This window comes from Cornus florida, unplaced genomic scaffold (genome assembly GCF_030987335.1).
Source record: "Cornus florida cultivar Cherokee Brave unplaced genomic scaffold, ASM3098733v1 CherokeeBrave_3.0.0_Hap2_Chr05, whole genome shotgun sequence".
In the NCBI taxonomy this organism is placed as follows: Eukaryota; Viridiplantae; Streptophyta; class Magnoliopsida; order Cornales; family Cornaceae; genus Cornus; species Cornus florida.
This window is the reverse complement of record NW_026775575.1, coordinates 83,212,827-83,229,590: the sequence shown is the minus strand read 5'-3', so window position 1 is coordinate 83,229,590 and position 16,764 is coordinate 83,212,827.

Sequence of the window (16,764 nt, the reverse complement as noted above, 5' to 3'; positions counted from 1 at the left end):
ATATGAACTGGTATGGGACGGTTTCATATTAGGGATGGCTTAGTTCAAAACACTAAGACCTACCTATATTGGGAATGGATTAGTTCAAAACACTAAGTCCGACCCAATTTGGATTCAGGTATGGATTAACCATAAAGGTTAAGTCCATCACCTACATGTGTCATATCAATTGTGAATTGAATGATCTACTATGGTTTCCGAATGGATTTATCATATAGATATCAGACCACTACACAGATGGATGATATTCTGTATTAGGAGGAGTACGGACTTTATATATTTATTATATGTGCCATGGTATGAGCTTGAGTCTCAAGACCATGGTTAGGGCGCGTATATTGCCTAGGATGGATAACTGGACATAGGTGTTGTTCCCTGGTAGGTCTAGGTACTCATGCCCACCTTAGGGTGCGTATTCGCATGTTGCCTCCTATTCAGGCTGAGACAGACCTACTGGACTAGCGAGCGTCCTATAGTGTGTACTATATATACATTTATGGACTACTCTAGATATTGTTGAGTCTTTCTAGGATGTATCTGCGTATCGGATTACTATTTGGATCGTAGTAGATCAGGACTTGCATGTGGGCCTGACCCACTCTATTATTTTTCAGGTGTTTGACAGTACCAGGCTTAGAGCTTGATCGTGTTGATGCAGATACAGACACTCACTCTTCCGGTTACATAGGATTTCCTTTCTACTTTAATTTTGGTTTTTAATTATGTAAATTTATTCAAGGTTTTGGGATTAGGGGTCCAGTAGGTGGATTCCCGAGTTGTACGGTTTAAAATTATATTAATTTATTAATTCAAGTCTGAGGATTCTTATTTTAGTTTTCGTCCAGTGCATTATTATTAAGTTTTTTTTACTCAGTTTTTTATTTTCTGCTTGTTTACATATTAATTGTTTGGTATCCCTCAGATCTGTGCTCAGACTTGATCACCCGTGGCTCTAGATTCGAGGGGTATCACAGTTTGTATCAGAGCACTCCAGGTTCTAGTGTCCTTAGGAGTGTCTTTTGTTAGAAGTCTTCCGCGTTGCGTTTCTTAAAAAGTTAGAGCCATATTAGGATTCGTTGTACTCTTTTACGGTTCATTAGGAGGAGCTCCTGATGTCAATTATATTCCATAATTATGGAATGGTTGACACTAGAAGGAGGATGGGGTCTGCGGCGATAGTAAATCAGACCGAAGGAGTAGAGGAGTACGTTATCTAGTTCTCTATCAGAAGCAGAACTTGGGATTTAAGGTTTAGTTCCGGTTGGTGCTACTTTTCGAAGTATAAGCCAATGAGGGATATAGGAGTGTGTTTTAGGTCACTGCATAACAAGACCAACACGATTTCAGTTGTTCTCGTAAAGGAGACAACCGAGGAATGGGAGTCCAAAGAGGATTCTAGTAGAGGAGATTTCAACATATCCAAGAAAGAAGGACTTGAATGTTGAAAAGCAAGGATCACGCGAGAGTGATCTTGTTCGCTAATAGTATAGTGAACGATACTGGTAGAGCTGGCATGGATCGACCTACAGATAGTTAACCTTAGGGATTACCTTTAGAAAAGGTAGATAAAGTGAACTCTTCAGGAGTTTAGGATCGGATGGAGTTCTTATCAGAACGCAGCAGAGATTATATAGCACGTTCCGGGGAGTAAGGGGATTAGGTTGTGATGATCTAAGTTGCTTTATACAGCCACATTGACGGGTTGCATTCCGTGTATAAGGAGGTTGACGGTCAAGCCTTTGGAATTTGCTGCGGCAAATGGATGTTGTTTGAGCTATGGTTTGAGCTTAGGTTTTGAGGTTGGATGATTACTTCTGGAACTGGAAAAGGAGATTGTGAACCAATCAGGTACAGTTGATTTCCAAAAGAGATTTTCTTTGCTAGGAGGAATGATGTTTTACGTAGGATTATATCGTATTTTATTGTGTTTTATTGTGTGTGCTTTATGTGTTTCCTTTTCGTTAATAATTCAGGATCGGGATTACGGTTTAGTTGGGGACACAAGTGAGTGACCAGTCAACTACCGTTTTGAAGGAATAGCGTTAAGTACGCTAGGGTTTTGGGCATATGGTCATAGAAGTTGTTAAATGTATCCACCTTGAGACAATTTAATGAACCTAGCCATGCGTAGTTATAATACGTTTTCGGGATGGGATAGGTAACCTAGTGGTTCGAGTCAAACGATAAAGAATCATTTGATAAACTGTAACGTTTGTCGGAAGAAATGACTTGGCTGAATATCTTCTCGGAAACTTTAAGCGGGTGTTCTCAAGTCAGTAGGAGGATTTTGGTACTGGTTTAGGTACTTGTAGGAACGTCACCAATTGAGGACAGTAGACAGGATTAACTATTCGTTAGTCTATCCTTAATCAAGAATTTGGTTCCTAAGGGTGTGATTGAACATCTAAATATGGGTGCTGGTGTTACCAGACTAGGGATACTGTCGTTAGACAAATTGGGAGGCAAGTAGAAGGAGGGACATAATGCTTTGTCGCAAAGTCTAATATCTAGTAAATAATCTACATGGACCGTCAAAAATCATTAGATTCTTGTAGCCATTTCTCGTGCTAGAGCTGGCCTGGCAGATTAGTTTCCACGGATCTAGATGAGAGATTGCTGATTCTACATAGGGGTCAGGATTCTGGGTGACTTGTAAAATTAAATCAGCTTTGTGTTGACTATTTTAGAACTGGTAAGATATCAATTCCTACGAATAGTACAGATCACGAGATGGCTTAGATGAACAGGTGTGGGGATTCACACTTTGCATTAAGTTGCGTCTAATGAAGGTGCTGGGGAGAAGGCTGATTTTATCAACCGTTATGGTAATTAAACCTTCGGTGGATTATTTTGGAAAGTCAGTTAAGTTTTCGCATGAGAAAATAATAACACTTGCCATTACCAGGAAAATGGAGGCGGTCAACTTTGAATGTTTGGGTTGACCCCATAGGAGGTAGTACCTTACTCCGATGAGTTTAGGGCACCGAAGGAGGAGGAGTAGTTATCTTTCTGATTCTAGTAAGGTCGGAGTTTTCTGAAGGTGTTGGAGCAACAACTATGCTTCGCATCTCTAGACGGGAAAGGTGATCGTGATATTATATTTAAATCACGGCAAATATGCTTAGGATATATCCTAGGTTAGTATGGGTAATTGGACGCGTTACTTAGCCTTTCAGATATTATCTGTGCTATTGTTGCCACAAGGGGGTTCGTGCGACAATGTCTGGGATTTTAGATAGTAGGTGCTGCCGATCTCTCACTGGTTGGTCCGGCCTGGAAGCGAGGTTATATGGTAAGACCTTGACTTTATGTAAGGATACATCGGAGAAACATACTCTGTTTTGGTAATGAGTGTGTACGGTTTGGAGGCGTTAATCGAATTTTGTAGATAGTTGAACTCGTACATAAGAATTCTCTATCAGGAAATGGTTGTTTTGGAGGAATGTTAGTTTTCTGTATTACACTGCCTTTTCACGGATTTTGCTAAACGAGTTAGGCAGTTGCTTATACTATAACGTTACCAACTTGTTAAAGCGCTGCATGTATAAGAATTCTGTGCGTTTGATCTATGGGGGTACGATGGGATCGTTGATAGATACAATCTGGGAGTTGTACAAATATGCCATTTCTTATACATGGTATATTGTTGGATATGTTGGAATTTGGTAGAGCTCATTTAATGAAGTTGTGCCACACGAAAACGGAAATGAATTTGGTAAAGTCATTAATTCAGAGTTTCGTGAATTCCGAGGACGGAATTCCTTTTGTTAGGGGGGAAGAATGTAATACCCCTACTTTTCAAAAGGATAGAATTGGAAATTTAATTTTTTTTTTCATTGATTAATTGTGGTTGCTTAATTGATTTAATTAATATTTGTGTGTATTTAATTTACATGTTAATTGCGATTGTTTTAATTATATTATTTGAATTTATTTAAATTAATTGCCTTAGTATTATGTAACTTGAATTTATTACCTGATTGATTTCTTTTTTTTAGTACTTATTTAATTGCTTTATTTAATTAATATACTGTTTTTCTTTATGGTAACTTGGGGTTTTATTTTACACGGATGTCGCCGACATAGTTAGGGAATGGATGTTAGGGTTTTGTTTTCCTGTTGGTAAACGAATTAGAATTAGGTTAAGATTTTGGGTTCTATAAATATATAGTTTAATGTGGGTTTAGGGTTTTATAAAAGTACACAAAGTTCTTCTCACGTACCTAAGAAACAGAGAGAAAATACAAAGTGTAATAGTGAGGAATTGTAGGAAAACAGAGAGTAGACCTTTGAGGATTTATAGTGAGGTTCAAGGGGAAGAACGGGGTTGCTTCTGGATTGAACCAAGAGTGCCGGAGGTGTAGAACAATAGTCGACAACGTTGACGGAGAACTCAGAGATGGTGGTTTACAGTTTCAAACTCTGAAATTTCAGGCAAGTCTCTATTCTACTCTTTCCCCTTAATTCGTGTTCTGTGCATGCCTGGTTAGACTCCAGGGTTTTAATAAAAGATAAAACGGATTGACACAAACATAATAACATGTTTTCCATGCAGATATGAATTTATTTGATCTCAGTGAGTTAACTGTTTTGCATACTGGTTGATTTTCTGCTATCTGTGTCTTTTACATTTAAGCCTGTTTTATTGAGATTAGTAATATGATTGGATGCCTTACAATTATTCTGAGAATGAGTTTAATCCCTAGAACAAGATTTTAAAACAGTTTTGAGTTTTACTAAATAAATCTGTTGTAAGTTGTCTAAAGTTGCTATCAGAAATTATGTAATCGTTGCTGTAAGACTTGTGTCTAATTCAGATCGTGGTTGCATATCAGTGGGTTAAGATTACCCTAGAACTAAGATTGAACCCTAGAACAACCATTAAGAACCTTACAGAGGTCTGGAAAACACCGCAGTCGAAGAAGAAGCAGCAGAACGGACGACGGCAACTAAGGGGAGAAGAACAGGCTCCAAGAAGAGGAGGAGCCGGCTCTTTCTGCCTTTGAGCCGGCTCCAAAGGAAGGTGGAGCCGGCTCTAGCATCCAGGAGCCGGCTCCTACATTAGTTGAGCAGGCTCTTTTGAAAAAATAGAGCAGGCTCTTTGTTTTGAATGAGCCTGCTCTAAGTTGAACGCACCAAATTTTGTTTCTGTGCACTGTTTGGTCTGTATAGGTTCTTGGAACTTTGTTTAGGATGTTTTAAATTGTTGTTGGGTCTGGAATAAACCTATTATACTATGGAAAATATTAATCCATGATTGGGTTAAGGATTGGAGCAAATTAAATTTAAGAAAAATTGGGAGTTGCTAACTGTTTTGAATATTCAAACCATTTATTGGAACTTGGAATTTTTCTGGCATATATAATTTATGATTTAATTATATCTAAACAGAAGTATAAGAATAATAAGTGCTTGTAACCATCGATTCTTGATTTGGAATTAGTTGATATATATTTTTTTTATAAATTCTATTCAATTTAAGGAGTTTATGGAGGATTGGATTACTACGCCGTGTATTAGCATTTTAAATGATTAAAATGTGATGGTTGGATTCTATAATAATTCCTATTGACTTGTTATAGCTATTAAATGATAATTATGCATATAATGGATTATGGTTGATTTGTATCTAATACTGTTTCCGTCAACTGGGTTAGCTGGAGGGGCTATTTGTACAGTCTCTTCATATATATAAAGAATTGTAATGAGATATCTAAATGTTATATTGGATGCATAAATTGGTTGTATACGTGCTAAACTATATTTATGCTTATTCTGGGATGTGGTTAATAAATAATTGTACTGTGTTAACAACTACGTGAACTGGATGATTGTATGTATTGATCGACGGTCGAAATCAATTATAAATCAACCCTCTTCGCAATAGCACGAATCATTGTAAAATAGGGCTATTGGACGGGTAAGTCGAACCACTGGGACTGCGCTAGTCTTAAGGCAACCTAAGTATCTAAAGTCATTTTAGAGTGATGAGGGGTTTATAAAGGGTTTGTGTGTTTGTCACTAAACTAAGAAATTAAAATACATAAAACAATAGATTGCAATGAAATTGAAGAAGTGAGCTACAAGTAGAAAAGACTAGGGAGATGAATCCACACTACACCCTAAGTACATGCTAGATTAGGTCTAAATTTGGGGATAAATAGCATATATGCAATGGTCAAGAAATATGAAGCAACTCCGTTGCTTAATAATCATCAAGAAGTTCACTTAATCAAAACAAGAATGATCCATCAAAAGCTACCATAGTTGAACTACTTAAACTAAGGTGTAGAATCAAATACACTATCTCAAGCAAAAGACCATCAAGCTTTAAATCAAATGGTGAAGCACATGAAGGTAGGAATCAAGTATAAACCATCAAAGGAGGTACCTAAGCAATGGAATATCAAGTTTCAAAATCAACATGCCTTGAAAAACATTCATAGTCTATATTTTCATTGTCACTATGAAAATAAAAGCAATAAGATTGATCCAAGAATCATCAAAGATATGACAATGAACTTACATCAACCATTTACACATTAAAATTCATTACAAGAAAGAATATGCTCTTAGACTATGAAACTACCATACATTATACATTATAGTCCCCAAAAGTATAGCCTAATCTAGAACATGATCAAAAGAGGAGGCTTCATCACCTCCCTAGAGAAGATTTAGTTACCCATAGGAGCAATGGAAGAAGGAAGAAGCTTGAAGACCTCCTCCATTTTCGTGCTCCCTACTTCAAGCTTGAAGAACTCTATCTCCTTGCTCTCTTCTCTCTCCTCTAATCTTGTAGAATGAAACTTAATGATTTTGTGTGCCCTTGCTTCCCTTTATTAGATATCTTATCCACTCCAAGAGGCTACCAACCAACATCTCCAACCACTTCATTAAAGAGGAAAACAAAATGAAGAAACCAAGGTGCAAGTAGGCTGAAATGAGCCATTTCCGAAGGGCATTCTGCCCAAAATTCGAGCACTCTAAGCAAGGCCTCGAGCACTCGAATTTAGTGTAAAAAGCTCCATGCTTCACTTGCTCCGCCTAGACCTACTTTGATGAAATGACGATAACTTTGCGCTCTAAACTCTGAATGATGAACCGTTTAAAAATTTGGAGAACTAATTCAGAGCTTTAAATACTTCATGTTTTGGTGGAGATCCAATTCTCAAGGATGGTTGGTCAAAAATGAAGATCAAGGCAGAATTTCATTGCTGCCAGGCAGTTCTGCGCACCTCTGGTAATAAGGCCATAACTCTCTGCTCTGAGCTCCGAATGACAAACCGTTTGAAGATTTGGAAAGCTGATTCAGAGCTCTAAATCTTTCATGTTATGAGGGAAGTCCAGTTCTTGAGTTTGCTAGGTTGAAATGGCGAGCAAAGTCCTGACTCTACTGCTACCAGAAATTCAGCCTTGTGCCTTTTGATGGTCTAAAATCCACAAAGTCTTATTTGTACTCCTTTTTGGCAAAAGGACCTGAAAATATATACAAACACACAAATGGGGATAATCTACATAAAATAAGCAAACAATGGACTTAAATAATGCAATTAAGGGCGCTCGAATATGCAATATTCGGCGCTTATCATGTACCGGTATGGGACGGTGACATACTAGGTATGGATTAGTTCAAACACTAAATCCTACCTAATTTGGAATGAGTTGGATTAATCATAAAAAGGTTAAGTCCCACTTATATGGATGTATATGAACTGGTATGGGACGGTGTCATATTAGGGATGGCTTAGTTCAAAACACTAAGACCTACCTATATTGGGAATGGATTAGTTCAAAACACTAAGTCCGACCCAATTTGGATTCAGGTATGGATTAACCATAAAGGTTAAGTCCATCACCTACATATGTCATATCAATTGTGAATTGAATGATCTACTATGGTTTCCGAATGGATTTATCATATAGATATCAGACCACTGCACAGATGGATGATATTCTGTATTAGGAGGAGTACGGACTTTATATATTTATTATATGTGCCATGGTATGAGCTTGAGTCTCAGGACCATGGTTAGGGCGCGTATATCGCCTAGGATGGATAACTAGACATAGGTGTTGTTCCCTGGTAGGTCTAGGTACTCATGCCCACCTTAAGGTGCGTATTCGCATGTTGCCTCCTATTCAGGCTGAGACAGACCTACTGGACTAGCGAGCGTCCTATAGTGTGTACTATATATACATATATGGACTACTCTAGATATTGTTGAGTCTTTCTAGGATGTATCTGCGTATCGGATTACTGTTTGGATCGTAGTAGATCAGGACTTGCATGTGGGCCTGACCCACTCTATTATTTTTCAGGTGTTTGACAGTACCAGGCTTAGAGCTTGATCATGTTGATGCAGATACAGACACTCACTCTTCTGGTTACATAGGATTTCCTTTCTACTTTAATTTTGGTTTTTAATTATGTAAATTTATTCAAGGTTTTGGGATTAGGGGTCCAGTAGGTGGACTCCCGAGTTGTACGGTTTAAAATTATATTAATTTATTAATTCAAGTCTGAGGATTCTTATTTTAGTTTTCTTCTGATCGATTGATCAACTAAACATCAACCTTCGTGATAGCACGAATCATTGTAAAATAGGGCTATTGGTCGGGTAAGTCGAACCACTGGGACTGCGCTAGTCTAAGGCAACCTAAGTGTCTAGAGTCATTCTTAGGATGATGAAGGGGTGTTCATAGAGGTTTTGTTTGTTTGTCACTGAAACTACGAATTCAGAATGCATAAAATGATAAATTGAAGGAGATTAAAAGGAGTGAAACTTAGGTGGAGAGGACTAGGGAAATGAATCCACCACACACCTCATAAACATGCTAGCTTGCAATTAACTTGGGGAGCTACTTATGTAAATGACCATGATATGTAGAGATGCATGATAACTACACTATCTTCAAGAAGTTCATACAATCAAGAGCTAAGTTTAAACCATCTAAGTATAATCCCCTAGGAATGGCCTATCAAATCCCTTACTTTGTATGGTAAATGCACATGTAATCAAAGACTAAGTATAATCCATCCACGGTTGGTATGAACCATCTACTTAATTACATTAAACTAGGGGTGTAGTATGGTTCATCGTTCCTAGGAATGGACTATCAAAACCTTCACAAGACATGCCAAGAAAACCATTTCATAATCTCATCTCCATTCCCACTATGAAGATGCAAGCTATAAAATCATGAGAGAATATAACCTAAAACAAGATGATAAAACTCAACATAATCATTGATAGAAATTAAGATCCATTACAACATGTGTAGAGCTCTAGATTATGAAAAATACCACATACATACTTCATTCCCAAATTAAGAACAAAACTAGAGTATGCTTACAAGGGAGGCTTCATCACCTCCCTAGAAGAAGAGTTAGTTACCCATTGGAGCCTTAGAATGAAGAAGAAGCTTGAACTCCATCTCCAATTTTCGAGCTCCCCTTTGTTAGCTTGAAGAACTCCTTTCTTTTCTCTCCTCTCTCTCCTCTTATCTTCTAAAAATGAAGGATAGCCAATGTGTGGCCTTTGGTAGCCTTTTATCCTCCAACAAAACTCTCTCTCTCCTCCAAGGAACACCTCCAACCACTTCATAAAGAAGAAAGATGGCATTGAGGAAACCAATGTGCAAGTGGCTGAAATTGAGCCATTTCCGAGTGCAATCTGCCTGATTTTTGAGCACTCGAAAAGTGGTCTCGAGCACTCTAAATTAGTGCAATGTGCAACATGCTCTTCTTGCTCAGCGCTGACCTACTTTGGTAAAACTATTATAACTTTGTGCCCCGAACTCTGAATGATGATCTGTTTGAAGATTTTGAGAGCTGATTCAGTGCTTTAAAAACTTCATGTTTTGATGAAGACCCAATTCTCAAGTCTAGTTGGTCGAAAATGGGGAGAAAGGCAGTACTTCAGTGCTGCCAGGCAGTTCTGTGCACCTCTGTTAAGAAGATCATAACTCTCTGCTCCGAACTCCGAATGATGAACCGCTTGAAGATTTGGAAATCTGATTCAGAGATCTAAATCTTTCATGTTATTATGGAAGTCCAGTTCTTGAGTTTGCTAGGTCGAAAATGGCAACAAAAGTCAGGATCACTGCTGCCAGAAATTCAGAAATGGCACCCTTTTTGTTCAAAATTTCACAAGGCATCATTTTTGCTTCCTTTTTGCACTTTAACCTGAAAATGCATAAAAACATGCAAATGGAGTTAATCTACATAAAATAATCAATTAATGGACTTTGTTAATGTAATTTAGGGCGCTTGAATATACAGTATTCAGCGCTTATCACACCCCCAAACTTACATTTTGCTAGTCCCTTAGCAAAACCAAAATGCAAAGCTCAATGGAATGAAAACATGGGAATGCTATTACAAAAATATTCACCATGGCAAAGATAAATATAAACATAGCTCAAATACAACTTGAAACAGATAAAGAGTTGGAGACGGGATCATTGGGAAGACTACCTTGCATATATGAAGCATTGATACAAAAATTGGGAAAAACCATTTCAACATGCATGCATCAACATCATAGTCCATATAAATAATTCAATTGTCATCTCTTAAATGGAAATAACTCAAACTCCAGTGAAAGTGAATTGGATTCTCAACATGCGGCTTTTACTTTCTTTTCCAATTCCAAAGAACAAGTTTTCAAATCATTGAATTCCCCTTTAAATGAGGTCCCTAAGGCATGATTTTATTTACAAGACAACTTTTGTTGCTTGTTGGCAATTTATTGCAACTCATAAGCGAAACATAGAATAGTTGTGCAATGCTGAAGTCCCTTAAGCTTTCTAACTAACCTTTGTAGCAAGCATTAGGCCAACAGCTCCCAAACCAGATGGCTTTAGGGTGTTAAGTGTAGAGACACTCCTAGGGCTTAATAGCTCAAGTTGGAAAGGCTACGAACTCCAACGAACCATGGTTATTACAATTTTTTTTGAATGACCGTGTAATGTTTAAGTCCTTTAAGCTTTCTAACCAACCCTTGTAGCAAGCGTTAGGCCAACAACTCCCAAACCAGACGGCTTTAGGGTGCTAAGTGTAGAGACACTCCTAGGGCTTAATAGCTCGAGTTGGAAAGGCTACGAATGTCAACTGGTCATTTTTTTTTTTTTTTTTTCAACTTAAAAGATACATGCCAAAGGTATCCATCTATCAGGTTCATCAAATCAGATTAACTAGGCCAAGGTCAAGGTCAATCAAGTTGCATGCCTTACAGTTAAGTTTCCAATGTGCATCTGTGCATTGTGAAACTTATAAGAGTGTAAATTCAGCAAGAATCTAATTGAGGCATTTATACAGACTACATTATATTTGCATGATCACTTCAAATTCAAATTTTTTTATTTTCAAAAATTTCTCAATTGCTTCTATACACAAGGTATTAAACATATGCTTTGTCTCCGACAAGTTCCAAGTTACACTATCATTGCTTTACAAAAATATGATACCAAAACTATGCCAAGAATGCTTTGATGCACCCCCAAACTTAAACTACACAGTGTCCGCAATGTGGGACATGGATGTAAGTTAGAGACAAAAATGACAAAGAGTATAAAAAGGAACAACAATACCCAGGGGGAGGAAACGGCATCTTGATACAAAAACCCCCAAACTTGAATTGGACTGCGCAACCTGGAGAGCATCATGAAGAACAAAAAGAAACAACCACAAACAGCATTAATAGCACAAGCATAAATACAGAAAAAGAATGTACCGAAAGTGAACAGAACAGAAAGAATTTGCATTGCAAAAAGAGTGTACATGATTACAAAAAGAGCTGTACAGGGATCATGTCTACTAGAGCAACCTATACATAGCAAATTCTTACAGTTCAAAAGGAAAACAAAAGATACAAGAGAAATAGGTACATATGAAACAAAAAGATAAGGTCTAACACTCGCAACAAGCTACGGTCCAGAGGGTAAACGGGCGAGGATGGAATGGAGGAGAGATTGAGTCTTACGCCGTTCAGCGGAAGCCAAACGACGTTCCTCAGCGGCGACACGGCGGTCTTCAGCAGCAAGACGACGATCTTCTTCAGCACGTGAAGAAGTCTCACACAGAGTCCGAGTGTACGCGGACAAGGAATTCTCAAAACGATCCAGTTGCTCATGAATACCGGCAATGCTAGCCCGGATGAAAGCCTGGTCCTGGTGAGAGTCAACCGGAGGCTCTACCCTTGCAGTGGCTGCTGCGGTAGAAGCATCCTCAGAAGGAGGAGGAGGTGGAGCGTGGATAAACAGGGGGGCAGCAGGCTGAGGGGTACTAGAATGGCTAAGAACATTGATCCACCGGCGCTGGGTAAAAATTTTAATCTTTTCGCCTTTTGGTTCATGGGGAGGAACAACGAAACCCTTGTGCTGAAGGAGCCGAGTGATAAAAAACGGCAAAGGCAATTTCTGATTTTCAACTCGCTCAACCCGTGCATTATGAGCATCATGCCAAAACTTCATAAATGTGGTCCAAATGAGCTCTGGGATGGAGAACCATTGGCCTTGGTCCATGGCATATAAGGCTTGCAAAAGGAGGCCCCGACGCTCGGTGCTATGCACCAAAGGGCAGACATTGTGCTTGAAGACAGTGTCAATGAACCACAGGCGTTCCAGAAGATTGGTTTTGCGGATAAAAGACCGGGGCCTAGTAGGATCGTCAACAGTGCAAATGGCAGCGGTGATCTGCTCCACAGTTAATGTATCCGGCTCCTCATATAAAGGGAGATTCTCACGATTGACAATGTCATCGGGGCACTCAATGGGGCAACCAGAAACCTGAATGATGTCAGTCATAGTGAAAGCATAGGTGGTGCCATTAATGGATGTAGTGAGAGAAATGGGTGGCTCTTCAGGGCATTGGAGATTCTGGTAGAAGAGGCGCACTACACGGGGGTAGGCAACCCTGGCAAGGGGTGCGCAAATGTGCTGTAGACGCCGGTTAGTCAATTCGGCGACAGCCCACGAAGTAGTGGGTAGAATGTCAAAGGCATTCGTGAGCGGAAATGAGAGTTCGTAGTTGAGTTGTTGATCGGTTGATCAACTATACATCAACCTTCGCAATAGCACGAATCATTGTAAAATAGGGCTATTGGTCGGGTAAGTCGAACCACTGGGACTGCGCTAGTCTTAAGGCAACCTAAGTGTCTAAAGTCATTTTAGAGTGATAAGGGGTGTTCATAGAGGGTTTGTTTTATGGTCACTAAACTAGGAATTCAAAGTGCATAAAATAATAGTGTTAGTAAATGAGAGTTAGAGATAATAAAAGGGGAAACTAGAGAAGTGAATCCACCTACACCCTAAATACATGCTAAATCAAGACTAAATTGGGGATAAACACTATATAAGCAATGATCAAGAATTATGTAGCAACACATAGTTGCTTCATAACCAATAAGAAGTTCATGAGATTAAAACAAGAATGGTCTATCAAAAGACAACACATTTGGACTACATAAACTAGGGTGTAGTATCAAATACATTAACTTAAGCAAAAGACCATCAAGCATTCAATCAAATGATGAAGCACATGAAGGTAAGAATCAAGCATAATCCATCAAAGGAGGTACCTAAGCAATGGAATATCAAGTTTCAAAATCAACATGCCTTGAAAACCATTCATAGTTAATATCTTCATTGTCACTATGAAAATAAAAGCAATAAGACTAATGTAAGAATCATCAAGACAAGCTAAATAACTCACATCAATCATTTAAACATGAATATTCATTACAAGAAGTAATAAGCTCTTAAACTATGAAAAGACCAAAGTTTATACATTATAATCCCCAAAATAGAACCTAATCTAGAACATGAACAAAAGGGGAGGCTTCATCACCTCCCTAGATGAGGTTTAGTTACCCATGAGTGAGCTAGAAGAAGGAAGAAGCTTGCCCTTTTCCTCCATTTTCGAGCTCCCTTCCTTTTGCTCCAAGAACCCTCTTCTTCTTGCTCTCTTCTCTCTTCTCTATCTTGTAGAATATAGGATAATGATATGTGTGGCCTTCCTTGCCTTATCTCCTTCAACAAAGCTCTCTCTCTCCTCCAAAAAACATCCCCAACCACCTCATAAAGAAGTAAGTAGAAAATGAGGAAACCAATGCACAAGTGGCTGCCAAAATGAGAATTCCCGAAGGCAATTCTGCCCCAAATTCGAGCACTCTAAGCAAGGCCTCGAGCGCTCGAATTTAGTGTAAAAATGCCCATGCTTCACTTGCTCCGCCCAGACCTACTTTGGTTAAACAGCCATAACTTTACGCTCCGAACTCCGAATGATGAACCGTTTAAAGATTTGGAGAGCCGATTCAGAGCTTTAAAAACTTCATGTTTTAATGAAGACCCAAATTTCAAGTCTGGTTGGTCGAAAATGGGGAGAAAGGCAGCACTTCAGTGCTGCCAGGCAGTTCTGCGCACCTCTGGTAACAAGGCCATAACTCTCTGCTCCGAGCTCCGAATGATGAACCGTTTGAAGATTTAGAAAGCTAATTCAGAGCTCTAAATCTTTCATGTTATGATGGAAGTCCAGTTCTCGAGCTTTCTGGGTCAAAATGGCGAGCAAAGTCCTAACTCCACTGCTGATCTCGTGAAGCAATCTGCCCTAATTTCGAGCACTCGAAATTAGGCCTCGAGCACTCGAAAATTGGCCAGAATGCCCTATGCTTGGTTTGCTCATCCCGGACCTACTTTGGTAAAATGGCCATAACTTTGTGATCTAAACTCCAAATGATGAACCGTTTAAAGATTTGGAAAGCTAATTCAGAGCTCTAAAAACTTCATGTTTTGGTGGAGATCCAATTCTCAAGGATGATTGGTCGAAAATGAAGATCAAGGCAGAATTTCATTGCTGCCAGGCAGTTCTGCGCACCTCTGGTAACAAGGCCATAACTCTCTGGTCCGAGCTCCGAATGATGAAATGCTTGAAGATTTGGAAAGCTGATTCAGAGCTCTAAATATGCCATTTTATAATGGAAGTCCAGTTCTCGAGTTTGCAAGGGCAAAATGGTGAGCAAAGTCCTGACTCCACTGCTGCCAGAAATTCAGAATTGTGCCTTTTGATGGCCAAAACTCCACAAAGCCTTGATTTTGCTCCTTTTTTGGCAAATGGACCTGAAAATATATACATACACACAAATGAAGATAATCTACTTAAATAATCAAACGATGGACTTAACTAATGCAATTTAGGGCGCTTGAATATACAATATTCGGCGCTTATCACACCCCCAAACTTACATTTTGCTAGTCCCTTAGCAAAACTACAATGAAAAACTTAATGAAAAGACAACCATGGGCATGCTACTACAAAAATATCATCCATGGTAAAATGAGATAGATACATAGCTCAAATACAACTTGAAACAGACAAAAACTAGAGATGGGGTCATTGGGAAAACTACCTTGCATATATGAAGCATTGATACAAAAATTGGCTAAATACATTTCCATATACATGCATCAACATCAAAGTCTATATAAATAACTCAATTATCATCTCTTGAATGGAAATCAACTCTAGCTTCAGTGAAAGTGAATTGGATTCTCAACATGCAGCTTTTACTTTCTTTTCCAATTCCAAAGCACAAGTTTTCAAATCATTGAATTCCCCTTTAAATGAGGTTCCTAAGGCATGATTTTATTTACAAGACAACTTTTATTGCTTGTTGACAATTTATTGTAACTCATAAGCAAAACATAGAATGGTTGTGCAATGCTGAAGTCCCTTAAGCTTTCTAACCAACTTATGTAGCAAGCGTTAGGCCAACAACTCCCAAACCAGATGGCTTTAGGGTGTTAAGTGTAGAGACACTCCAAAGGGCTTAATAGCTCAAGTTGGAAAGGCTACGAACTCTAGCAAACCATGTTTATTACCAATTTATTTTTTGAATGACCGTGCAATGTTTAAGTCCCTTAAGCTTTCTAACCAACCCTTGTAGCAAGCGTTAGGCCAACAACTCCCAAACCAGACGGCTTTAGGGTGCTAAGTGTAGAGACACTCCTAGGGCTTAATAGCTCGAGTTGGAAAGGCTACGAACGTCAACTGGTCATTATTTTCTTTCCTTCTCAGTTTTTTTTTTTTTTTTTTTTGTTAGATTCATGCCAAAAGTATTCATCCATTAGGTTCATCAAATCAGATTAACTAGGCCAAGATTAAGGTCAATCAAGTTGCATGCCTCACAGTTAAGTTTCCAATGTGCATCTGTGCATTGTGAAGCTTAAAAGAGTGTCAAATTCGGCGAGAATCTAATTGAGACATTTATACAGACTAATTTGAATCTACATGATCATTTCAACTCAAATTTTTCTTTATTTTCAAAAATGTCACAATTGCTTCTATACACAAGGTATTAAACATATGCTTCATCTCCAACAGGTTTCAAATTACAATATCATTGCTTAGCAAAAATGCAAAACCAAAAATGCATAAATTCACCCCCAAACTTGAATGTCACATTGTCCTCAATGTGAGAAGACAAGTAAATGAAAATAAGAACAGAGAGGGTTAAAGAACAATAATACCAAGCGGAGTAAGGAAGGCAAAGGTTTCCATCTATGTGAATGTGCAAGTGCTTCCCCCAAACTTGGACATGAAGACCTAGCAAAACACAACTAATATACAAATGTAAAAGCATAGGCTCTTAAGGAAAATCAAAACAGAATTAAAAACACTAACCTGAATTGTAGTGCAAGATAAAAATCCAAACAAAACACAAATGCAGACATTAGCCACAAGTGTAAAATGGATAGCAAAAG